This window comes from Thamnophis sirtalis, unplaced genomic scaffold (assembly GCF_051295495.1).
Source record: "Thamnophis sirtalis isolate CommonGarterSnake01/CBP01778 unplaced genomic scaffold, rThaSir2_p1.2 scaffold_11, whole genome shotgun sequence".
Taxonomy (NCBI): domain Eukaryota; kingdom Metazoa; phylum Chordata; class Lepidosauria; order Squamata; family Natricidae; genus Thamnophis; species Thamnophis sirtalis.
Window position 1 is genome coordinate 16,757,559 of NW_028261391.1, and position 12,304 is coordinate 16,769,862.

A 12,304-nucleotide genomic window follows, 5' to 3' on the forward strand; every position below is an offset into this window, starting at 1 on the left:
ACAGTACAGATTCTGTACAATGACAATAAAATTTCAGTAGCGTGACAGTAAATGCTGAAATTCAGTAGAATTACACAGTACTGTTCTTTTTTTTTAATCCTACATTAGTTTAGATTATGGTAGTGGAAATCACAATTGATTACTTCCTTACAGAATAAAGTTTCCTGCGTGGACAATATTGGACATGTCATTAAAGCTCTTCTACCATTTAATTTCCTAAGCACAGAAAAACATCTTACTTGTTAAAATAATAATAGCCTTATGGATCAGAACCAGGACTATCTCAGTGCAGCATTTTGCTTCTCACACTGGCCAACTGGTGTCTCTGAGATTCTTAAGCAACTGATAGAGACACAGAGAAGGTCCCACAAATTCTTCTCTGCAATCCAGTTCCTAATAGGAAGTAGCATTAATTTTGTGAAGACTAAATACTCATAATAAACTGATCCTCTATACCAGTAATCTCCAACCTTAGCAACTTTAAGACTTGTTGATTTCAACTCCCGGAATTGGCAAAGCTGGCTGAGGAATTCTGGGAGTTGAAGTCCACAAGTCTTAAAGCTGCCAAGGTTGAAGACCCCGGCTCTATACATTTATTCAACCATCCCTAAAACCATCCAACTCAGTAGTTATCACCATGACTTCTGGCAATCAATTCAATATGTGAACGAGTTGCTGTATGAAGAAAGTGCTTTCTTTTGCTCTTCAAACGCTCTTTCTCATCCACTTCATTGGATGACCTGTAGTGTTTTGAGAAAGTGTGGGACAACTTGTCTCCATGCATGCACTGCTTTTGTGTAGCTCAGGCAAGATACCTTCAGATGCATGTTTTCTATGCGAAGGTCACGGTGGTGCAGTGGTTAGAGTGCAGTACTGCAGGCTACTTCTGCTGACCGTTGGCTGCCTGCAATTTGACAGTTCAAATCTCACCAGGCTCAAGGCTGACTTCCATCCTTCCGAGGTCAGTAAAATGAGGACCCAAATTGTTGGGGGCAATAGGCTGACTCTGTAAACTGCTTAGAAAGGGGTCTAAAAGCACTGTGAAGCAGCTATATAAGTCTAAGTGCTATTGCTATAGCTAAGATCCCAAATTTCTTTTCCTTGAGGACAGGTGTTCAAGACATTTAGCTTGTCCTTTTCTGCCAGATTTATCCAAATGTATTATATTGTTTTACAACATGACCACCAGAACTGTCCACAGTGTTCCTAACATGGATTCAATTTGGAGTTATATAAAAGCATTACAATATATTCCAATTTTCTTTTTTCTTTTTATTCTTTATTTTTCCTTTGTTTGGGCTACCTTTATCCTGCCTTCTTAATTTTTCCTATACTCCTTAACATTACAGCAGGGATGTCAAACTTGCAATGACATGTTGTCGTCACAGGACGTATCACAACTTTTTTCCCCGTTCGCTAAAGTGGGGGTGGGCATGGCCAGCACCTGATGCATCTGGACCACAAGCTGTGAGTTTGACACCCCTGCTTTACAGGCTCTTGGGAATTATTAGGGGACCTTCTGGAACTGAATTGACCCACCCTGATATTGTAGAATACATTCTAGTTGAGTCTTAATCATTATGACTTTAAATAATTTATAGACGTTATTGAGTGACGTGACCCACGTAATCCTTCTTTCCATTTTTATTCACTAATATCCTTGCTTTAGTTCTTCCCTTTTGTAGTCAGATGTAATTGCCTTGAACCCTGCAAGCAATTTCCCAGATGGATGTAGGGTTTATGTAACAGCATTTTGTTCACTGCTTCCTACCATCTCTACAACACTGAAGTCTTAGATCACCGTCATCACTGTAGATTAAATCTACGGTTGCTTTTCATGGTTGAGTTCCAAGATCAACTGTGTTAATTCACAGTCATTTGGGAAATTTTGACTTCTTACCCAATGCACGAATGTAGCCAATTTCTGGTGAGACTCATTGACCAGTACTTCATCCCCCAGTAATATCCAGCAGCTTCTCAAAACTGTGCATAATGTCTGTAGTCTTCATTAAGAAGACAAATTAACATGCCATGAATACATCAATCACTTGACCCATCTCTGTTTCTAATATCAAATTGCACACAACCAAAAACCTCTACCCATCCCTGGAGGAGTAGTCAGGTAGGAGAGAATTGAATTTATCACCCAAGCATTGGGCTCCTCTAAAAGGGGGGAACCTTATTCCAGGGGTCCCCCAAATTTGGCAACTTTAAGACTTGTGGACTTCAACTCCAGCATAGTTGACTGGAGAATTCTGGGAGTTGAAGTCCACAAGTCTTAAAGTTGCCATTTTTGAACATCTCTGCCTTATTAATTCTTGAGATGATGTCCTTCTTCATAAGGATCTTCCCTTCACCTTCATAGCAAAGGCGCTATCATTCAGAGTGTGAGATGAGGCTGTTTTATCCTATTAGATCTTAGCAACATACCTCTTTGAGCATCTCTAACTCAGCCACCTTGGTTTCAAAGGAATTGACTTGTTCTTGAAAACTGAGAGCTCTCACTACATTGAGCACAATTACATCACATTACACCCAATAGACAGCTGGTCAAATAATTGACTTTCTCAAACAGTGGCAAACTTACCTTGATATTTCTTCTCTGGGAGATTAGTATGATCCTTCCCCACTAAACCTCCTTAAGAAAATGCCTCTGTTTTGTTGGTTTCTTTTATTTATTTGCGTTGACAATAAGTTCCCATGTGCCTCTTCTTAAGAGCCTTGCCTGAGGCTGATATGTTCCTTGCAATTTTTATGAGATCTCCTACTAATGTCTCTTTTGTTCTGCTCTGTGTTTCTGCTGATCATACAGATCAATCTCAACAATAGACCACTAAAAAGGGGGGGGATTTCCTTCTGGAAAAAAAATGTATAGGAAGATGGGGTTATTATCTTGCAATCCTATCTGAGAGATTGTATTTCTTTTCCATTCCTTTGCTTCTGCAGCCCCATGTTTGCTACACCAAATTCTGTAGCCCAGGTTTATTGATAGGACTAAGACTCCACTACTAATGTGAGTCTCTCTTTTCTTCATCCCTTTGAGATTCACACTTGGAGTCTTACAAAAACCATGAGTTCATAAGGAGCAGACTGCAGAGCCCTTGACTTAAGCCCATCCTCATCTGTTGAATGTATGTGCTGCCCAACTCCCAGCAAAGCTCAAATGAAGATTTTCATAAGACGTGTAGGAGACTCATTTCATTCTGTTCGTTTTTTCCAAGTTTCTATTTCGCTGCAACAAGATAATCCATCCCTGTGCTACCCTTCTCCAAAAGATCTTCTTCTTTACCTATAATAAAATGGGGCTTAGAACAAGAATAGGGAAACCCTATGACATTTCTATGGCTTAAATTCTCAGAGTCCTAAGCAACAAGAAGTCAACAATAATAGAATTTGTAATCTAACATCTAGTTCAGGGGTGTCCAAATTTGGGAACTTTAAGAACTTGTGGACTTCAACTACCGGAATTCCCCAGCCAGCTGGCTGGGGAATTGTGGGAATTGAAGTCCACAAGTCTTAAAGTTCCCAAGTTTGGACACCCCTGATCTAGATGAATAACAGTTCCCCATCCTTGCTTTAGAGCCCCTCTGGGTATTGCCAACCCAACCCAAGCTCGCTAATGGTCAGAAATACTAGCCATTGTAGTTCAAGTGAAACCACCACTTACTCATCCAGATTAATATAGCTAGGTTGAAGTTGGTCATTTCTATTGGGATCAATGGCAATTTAATATGATGTTGCTAAAATGATTTAGGGAATAGGTGAAGACTTCGTTCTTCTGTGGTACAGGAAAATACATTAATCTTTCTTTAGCTCAGATCGTGGTGCCGTGGCTGCTCTTTAATTTTCTAAACTACACATGAATTACAAAGTTGGAGATTTTGTCACGTTTCTTCCAGATATTTAATTATCAATGTTTTCTTCCTCCAGTATTGATTTGAACTAAATTCCTCTGTCTTTAAAAAAAAGAGATGGTCCTTTATGAAGCCCCTTTCCAAGTTTTTCTGGAGAGCTAAGTGTTGGAACCAGATTTAGAAGTTTTATAACCAGCTCAGTAAAATCAGAACTCAACTGGCTGTACTTACCTTGAAAACCATTGATAGATCTGCTCTATTCTCATCATTACCGTTTATCATGAATAATCACTGTTCAGAGTTTTGCATCTCAGTTCAAACCCTGATTTGAAGATGTGATAACCAATTTCCATATTTCTCAGCTAGAAAAGTAATCTGTTTGTAGGTAACCAAAACCAGATTTATCCTGTACCGTTAGAAGCGGTTTTCCTTGGACGTGCTTCATTAGGATGATTCTTCTCCCTGTCTTCCTTGACTGCTACCACTAACATCATGGAAACACTTTCTGAGGTCAAAGCTTCAACAAAAAACAGGGTACAGTATAGCTCAATATCGCTCCGCTGCTCTTTATGACGGAAATCATGAGAATCTATTGTTGATCAATCCTTGGATGGATTTTGATAGGATCAAAATTGGTTTGCACATGCATGATTATTATCGGGTGACCTTGGCATTGGGTGGTCACCCGCATGTGCCAGTGCGCCATTTCTGGCCAAACGGCAGAAACGAGACCTCCTTGTTAGCTTCCACCATCACAAGCCCATTGCTGTTCCTGGGATGCGTTCACACATACACAGCAAAGTAGTCAATGCCAGTCAAGTGACATGTCTGTGCAACTTACGTATTTGTTTGCCCTGTCAGGAGATACCGTGTAGACTCTTTCCCATGTACTCGTTACGGGAGAGGAAGCCCGATGCATGCCCTGTCCTTCTGCACATGCCGTGTGGCTTTTCTTTGGAAGCAAATGAAAGGCTCTTGAGAGCTGCTTGCGTCACTCCTGTGTCCACAGTGAACCAGTGGCAAAGAGACAGGGATCCTGCAAATTATTTAACCATGAGGCCCTTTAGTCCAGCTTTGTTGCTGCAAACGACTGTCACCGTGTGTCAAAGGCATTTTGTATTCAACCTGCAACTAGTAAATGGTCTTTGCTGCATTGATTTCGGTCAGTCTCAATATTGTCTATTTGGAAGTTGTTTTTGTTTTACAGGTGGCATTTCCTGCTGTGGACATTTATTTGCACTTCTTCTATGAAATCGATGTGTTTGTTTAAAAGGAAAAAAAAATACTTGTTCTCTATTTATTTTTGTGATTTCCCAAACCCCGTTGGTGTACTATGCAATGGGCTTTTGTGGTGTGTCCTGATGACAGTTTATGCAGATATCTTAATGAAGTGACCTTTACTTTGAGAATGATTGTGTTGTTGATTATTATATAATATATACAAATATAATGATGTCAAAAGACACTTGGAAAAGAAATCTATATTTACCAAATGTGTATATTTTAATAGATGCATAATGCTTCATTGTGTGCCTTTATATTTACAGAAAAACAGGGATGGGGTTAAAAAGAAAAAAGAAAAGGCAACATCTCTGCTGAATTGTCCATGGGTTTTAAATGGAAATATTAAACCAAAAAAAGAGAAGAAGAAAACTCAATACCGATATATATATATATATATATATATATATATATATATATATATATATATATATATATATATATATATATATATATATATATATATATATATATATATATATATATATATATATATATATATATATATATATATATATATATATATATATATATATATATATATATATATATATATATATATATATATATATATATATTCAAATAGTTCTTAAAATAACCAATATCAGAAGATCTGGTGTTTTTCAGCACTAAAGTGAATTAAATACAAACAGATTATGCCTTAAGAACCTGGAAATATGTCCTTTGTAGAATAGTAGTTGAAATGGGCTGACTTGGGGGAATTTATTTGCATTGTTGGGAAAGGAAAATGGTATTAGATTTCGCAATAAAACTTGGAAAACAACAACAACAACACGTTTAGGGCATTTCCATCATTCTCTGTCTCCCGATCTTTGTTTCTTCCATCCTCTCACTGTCTGAATTCAAAATGTCTGATTCCAGATGTTTTAACTCCTTTCCCAAGCAATTTTGAGTTTGATGAATAACAGAATAACACAGTTGGAAGGGGTCTTGATGGTCTTCTAGTCCAACCCTCTGCTCAAGCAGGAAATCCCATACCATTTCAGACAAATGGTGGTCCAATTTCTTCTTAAAAACCTCCAGTGATGGACACCCACAAATTCTTGAGACAAAGTTGTTCCACCGATAAATAGTTCCTGTCAGGAAATTTCTCCTTAGTTCTAGGTTGCTTCTCTCCTTGGTTAGTTTCCATCCATTACTTCTTGTCCTGCCCTCAGGTACTTTGGAGAATAAATTGACCCTGTTCTCTTTGTGGCAATCCTTTAGATATTAGACTAGCTAATATGAGGAATTTCTAATATGAGGATGCCGAAACCCATAATCCCCAGAAAAGAATTATTCTTGTCAATAGTTTGCTAAAATCAAATTATTATTAAAGCAATCTCCATGAAGAAAGTTCATACTTTGCCATTCTGGACTTGGGAATGAATACATGGGTTTTGAGGTACCAGAATGGCACCTGGTGAATCTCAAATGAAACTCGATTCTCTTGTCAGCCATAAGCGGGCCTTGCTGAAATGAACAGAAATTGGGCCCTTATTGTATTGCAAGGAGAAGATTGGATGCTGCAGAAAATTATGTCCTATTTTAGCCAGTTGGACCATTTGCTTCGGGCTCTCATCAGTGGTGGGATTCAAATAATTTAACCACCAGTTCTCTGCCCTAATGAACGGCTGGGTAGGTGGGGCTCAGTGGTCATGTGACTGGGTGGCCATGGCCAACTCAACGTCACTCACGTCAATGGACGCGCTTCGCCTTAGCAGTTACAATGTAATAAGGGTTAACAGGAGAGGCAGTTTCTGTAAGCAGGGCAATAAAGATGAGGCTAGAAATAAAACCATAATGTTTCCTTCCTGCCTTCCTTACAGGATTAGCCCTGTAAAGTGGAAAGAAAGAAAAGGATATTTTTTTCCAACAACCGGTTCTCCGAACTGCTTAAAAAGTTAACAGCCGGTTCTCCCGAATAGGTGCAAACTGGCTGAATCCCACCACCGGCTCTCGTGCAATCAGATAGCGTCTTTGGGTAAGCATCCATGCTATTTCCCCATAGAAGCCAAACGAGGTGGTATGCAGCCTGTTCTCTCCATTTCGAGTGAATCAGTAGCAACAGCTGAGGGAGGCGCCATCCACCTGCCCCAACATAATGCATGAGCATTTGTGAACCAGTAGTAGAGGTAAGTAAATCCCACTGTTGAGCCAAACCCATTGACGTTGACAATGTGAGCTTTGTGTCACATCTTCCCCAAAGCTATCAAGCCCCACACTAAGATTCCCCTCTCCTAAGGACCTATATTAGAAGAGCGATCGAGGCTACAGACAGGACGTAAGAGTCCTTCCTGCCTAGCACCATCAGCTGCTAACAAGGCAGGGTGGAGGAGGAGGAGGTGCAGAAGAGCCCTAGAGGCATTTGTAACTCCCTCCCTCCTCCACTTGAAGAGCCAAGGACCTTCCTACCCACACAATGTCCCTCAGTGATCCTACCACACTGCTAAGCCTCGGCATAGCTTTAGTGAAAGTCACATGACCTACTGATAGAGACTATTTATAGTCTTGTATGTGCATACAGTACCATCCTTGTTTTGGGCAATGTTTGCAACAAAGAAGAATGCTATTATCTTCTCCCCCATGCCACCCACCCACAAGGCATCCACCAGAGGCAGTCAGTCCGTATGTGATCGTAAAACACAGCCCCAAGAGACTGGGGATGCGACCCAGAGTACAATCACCAGAAAGCAGAAGCCTCAGGGCTGTATTTGTACACAGAGATGATCTTTAGCTTGTAATGTTAAGATTTTGTTGTGTCTGCTTACATAAGCTTGCCATGCTAAATTTGGGCTCCACAATCTGGTGCCGTTGACTTCAGCATGCCTGTAAGAATCTCCTTTGGTGTCTATGATGTTTTGAAGTATACACACACACAATTATTTCCCAAAAGGAAAATAAATCTCAACTTAAATTAATCCCTTCCTTACCCAGTGTAAAGATGCCTTCTTTACTGCATTCTCAGAGAATTTAAGACAATATGAAAGATAAATGGTGTGCGAAAGAAGCAGTTGTCCCTCTCAGAGAAATACAATTTGCACGTACATTTTTTTTAAAAAAAGAAAAACAATCACCCCTGAAATGTATTTAAAACAAATACCGTATTTTTCGGAGTATAAAACGCACCGGAGCATAAGACGCACCAAGATTTTGAAGAGGCAAATTAAAGATAAAGGTTTTGGCACTCTGCTGACCTCCCAAAAATGACCCATTTTTTTTTGCAAAAACAGGACCAATTTTGCCAAAAAAGGGCATGCACAGCCTTTAGGAGACTCACAGAGTGCTCCTGAGGGGTGGGAAGCAAAAAATAAGCCAAAAAATGGTCTGTTTTTTGTTCATTTGTGCCCTCCCCAGCTCCCAAGAGCACGCTGCAAGCCTACTAAAGGCTCTGCACAGCCATTTTGGTGAAGGGGGTGGGGTTTGGGGAGGCCAAAAATGCCATATTCAGTATATAAGATGCATGCAGTTTTTCACCCTCTTTTTTGAGGGAAAAGGATGCGTCTTATACTCCAAAAAATACAGTATGTAAAAAATTGAAAAAAATACATGTTGAATACTTGTTTACATTTTTTAACCCCTTTCCACCACAGGAGGTCCCCAGAGGTGCTAATCCAGAATCATAACCACCATAGAATTGTCCACCATCATACAGTTTAAAATTGTAATTTTTCATTTGTATTCTTTATCTATTTATTTATATTTATTTATCTTTACCCCACCCGTCCTCCAAGGAACTGTACACAGTGTTCTGTGCCCTTTTGCAATTCGCAATGGAAAATTCATTTGAAGAGGTGATTGATTCAAGATCAGCTGCTTCTACTTATTACCTGAGGCCTGTTTCCCTATTTACAGTGTCCAGTGCTACTCCAATTGATTGTTGACTATCAGCCTCTAAGGCAAGCATGTCCAAAGTCCGGGCTGGGGGCCAATTGTGGCCCATTTTCAAATTTCGAGCCTCTTCTCCCCACTGGAGTTATTTGTTTAGTCTTTTATAAAATAGTTCATTTGCATTTAATGTTAATGGTTCAAAGAATGTCAGGCAGAAAGGTCGGCCCCACACATTTTCACCTCACCAATCCTGGCCCTTCTTGCAAAACGTTTGGACACCCTTGTTCTAAGGGCTCCTATTTCCCCTCTTCTTGTAACAATACAAAGCAGAACACACCCTCCCTGGTGGGATCCTTTCAGGGGAGTCAAATGAAAGCAGGAACTGGGGGGTGGGGGGAATCTGAGAAATATCACCTGAGATTTTTCCCGCTAGCAAAAGATACGCCTATGAGTTGGGATACATCGCTTGGGTGGTCTACTAGACCAGAAGCCTACTAGACCAGATAGAGCCGAGGTGGCACAGTGGTTAAATGCAGCACAGCAGGCTACTTCAGCTGACTGCAGTTCTGCAGTTCGGTTGTTCAAATCTCACCGGCTCAAGGTTGACTCAACCTTCCATCCTTCCGAGGTGGGTAAAGTGAGGACCCGGATTGTTGGGGGCGATATGCTGACTCTGTAAACCGCTTAGAGACAGCTGAAAGCCCTATGAAGCGGTATATAAGTCTAACTGCTATTGCTATTGCTACTGCAGTTGAGTTGTTCCATCCCTCAGCTTGAGTGTCTGACCAAACATCCTTTCGATATATATATACGTATATATACATATGTGCTAGGAAACACGAAAAACAGGTGAGGTTTTGAAGATCTCTAAAGAAAATTGCAATTGGAACATGAGATCATCATCAGAGAACATTAATCATGAATATACACTTTAGAACTAGGCGCTCCATGTGTTCTTCTTATTTTATTAGTTTTATTGGGTTTTTAATTATTTATTTATTTATTTTGTCAAGCATGAATTAGATAGCAATATAAGTATAAACATGATTATAAATACATGAAATGAATACGAATAGAAGGGAATATTAGGACAGGGACATTAGGCACACTGGTGCGCTTATGCACACTCATTAAAGACTTCTTAGGTATGGGGTGAGGTCGACAGTAGACAGTCTAAGGTTAAAGTTTGGGGGGTTTGAGGAAGAAGCCACAGAGTCAGGTAGTGCATTCCAGGCATTGACCACTCTGTTGCTGAAGTCGTACTATCTGCAGTCGAGTTTGGAGTGGTTTACCATAAGCTTGTATCTATTGTGTAGTTGTGCGTTGTGGTTGAAGCTGAAGTATTCATTGACAGGTAAAACATTGCAGCAGATAACTTTAGTTGCCATGTGTGAATAGGCAGCAATGTAAATTTTCTTAATAAATAAATATTTATATCTGTAATCAATCCCAATTTTGCAGTTTCTCATGCCACTTGCCATCCAAAGCCTTATGATCAATTTTAGGATAATCAAAGATAGACTGCCCATAACCTTCTAAGCATCTTTGCAGTTTTCGCTCTCCAGCCATATTTGGTCCCCAGCTGAGCTGCTCAACCCCCTTGCAGGCCTTTCAATGGGACCCATTGAGCAGAAAGCGGCATACACCAAAACAACACAGGCCACAATCCTGGGCCAGTCTTCACAAAGCTGCACAGCTGTGTGTTACACATTCCTTTATAGCACCCACACATTACAATGGCAGTGGTTATTGTTTCTTTTGGGGGTATACAACAAGCAACTGTATCCAGAGCCTGTGATGTAATGAGCATAAATGTTCTGCCAAGATGCTCTGGAATTAGAGTTCACACTGTGAACATTGTGTCAGATAGTGAAAGAATGAAAAACAATATGAAATTAAGATAACAAATTACAGTGAGTGACAGAATACACATTTTGTTCTAAATCTGCTTGACTCCCAAGCCAGTTTGCTACTAACACATTCAGTGCCAAAGTGGTGGTGTTTTGAACTAACAAATATCTAGAGCCACTGCTGGAATGGAGATCCCAACGCGCGTTGAAATCAATGGGATCAGATTCAGCACCAAGGCTGAAGATCGGTAACTACGTAACTCTTGTTTGCAGTTCAAATTGAATGTGTGAAGATCCAACCTGGGTCAGTCAATAGGACCAGAGCTTTACATGTATGTAACTGTGTGAAACTCCAGTGACAGGTTCAGAGCCCATTCTCAGGATAATAACCCATGTACAAGCAAATCTCTGTTACCATCTATTGATGTCAAATCAATACCATCAATTTGAAGGGAACTCTCTCACACATGAGTCTTTTATTTCCCCAAGGTAATTGGAAGATACATTTCCTTTCTCCCCTGGAAAAGTCATGCATATACTTTGGTTCTCGTGATCGTAATGACCTGAGTATAACCATCAACTACTAGGCAAGAAATATGGGCAGCTCTCAAAGAATAGGGCTAGCCTTAAATTATCTACTTTATTTTTTCTCTTGTTTTGTACCCACCCAGTTATAATCTAAAAGAAAGTATTCAGGTGGCTACTAACTAGAGAACCATACAGTATTTTACTAACCATATTCTGGGACCCCATCCTAAGTAGTTAAATTTAGGTCTCATGTTATGAGAACCTAGAAAAATGGGTTCATTAAGTTAACCATGGGTTAGGCACATTGTGGGAATAGTACTTTAATCACTAGGTAAAGGTAAAGGTTCCCCTCGGACATATATGCTAGTTGTTCCCAATTCTAGGGGGTGGTGCTCATCTCTGTTTCAAAGCCGAAGAGCCAGCGCTGTCTGAAGATGTGTACCTGGTCATGTGACCAGCATGACTCAATGCCAAAGGCACATGGAACGCTGTTACCTTCCCACCAAAGGTGGTTCCTATTTTTATACTTGCATTTTTAAAGTGCTTTTAAACTGCTAGTTTGGCAGAAGCTGGGACAAGCAGTGGGAGCTCAATCCATTACGCGGCGCTAGGGATTCGAACCGCTGAACTGCTGACTTTTCTGATCAACAAGCACAGTGTCTTAGTCACTGAGCCACCCTTTAATCGCTAGACCAAACTATATTAATATTTGTTTTTAATAGGAGGAAGGCATGTATTCCCCAATCAGTGATATCTGTGTGGTCAAAGCCCCACCTCTATTCTACGCACATCAATGTTGTGCTCTCGTAAAAGAAGCAGGACTTTACAAAGTTACATCTGCCATCTTGGTTTTTTTGATACAACCCCCCCCCCCCCAAATGCCTATGTCCCCATTTATGTCAGAAGCGTCAATCGCACCATAAATTGCACACAACATCCTGAATTGCTAGGATGACTGGC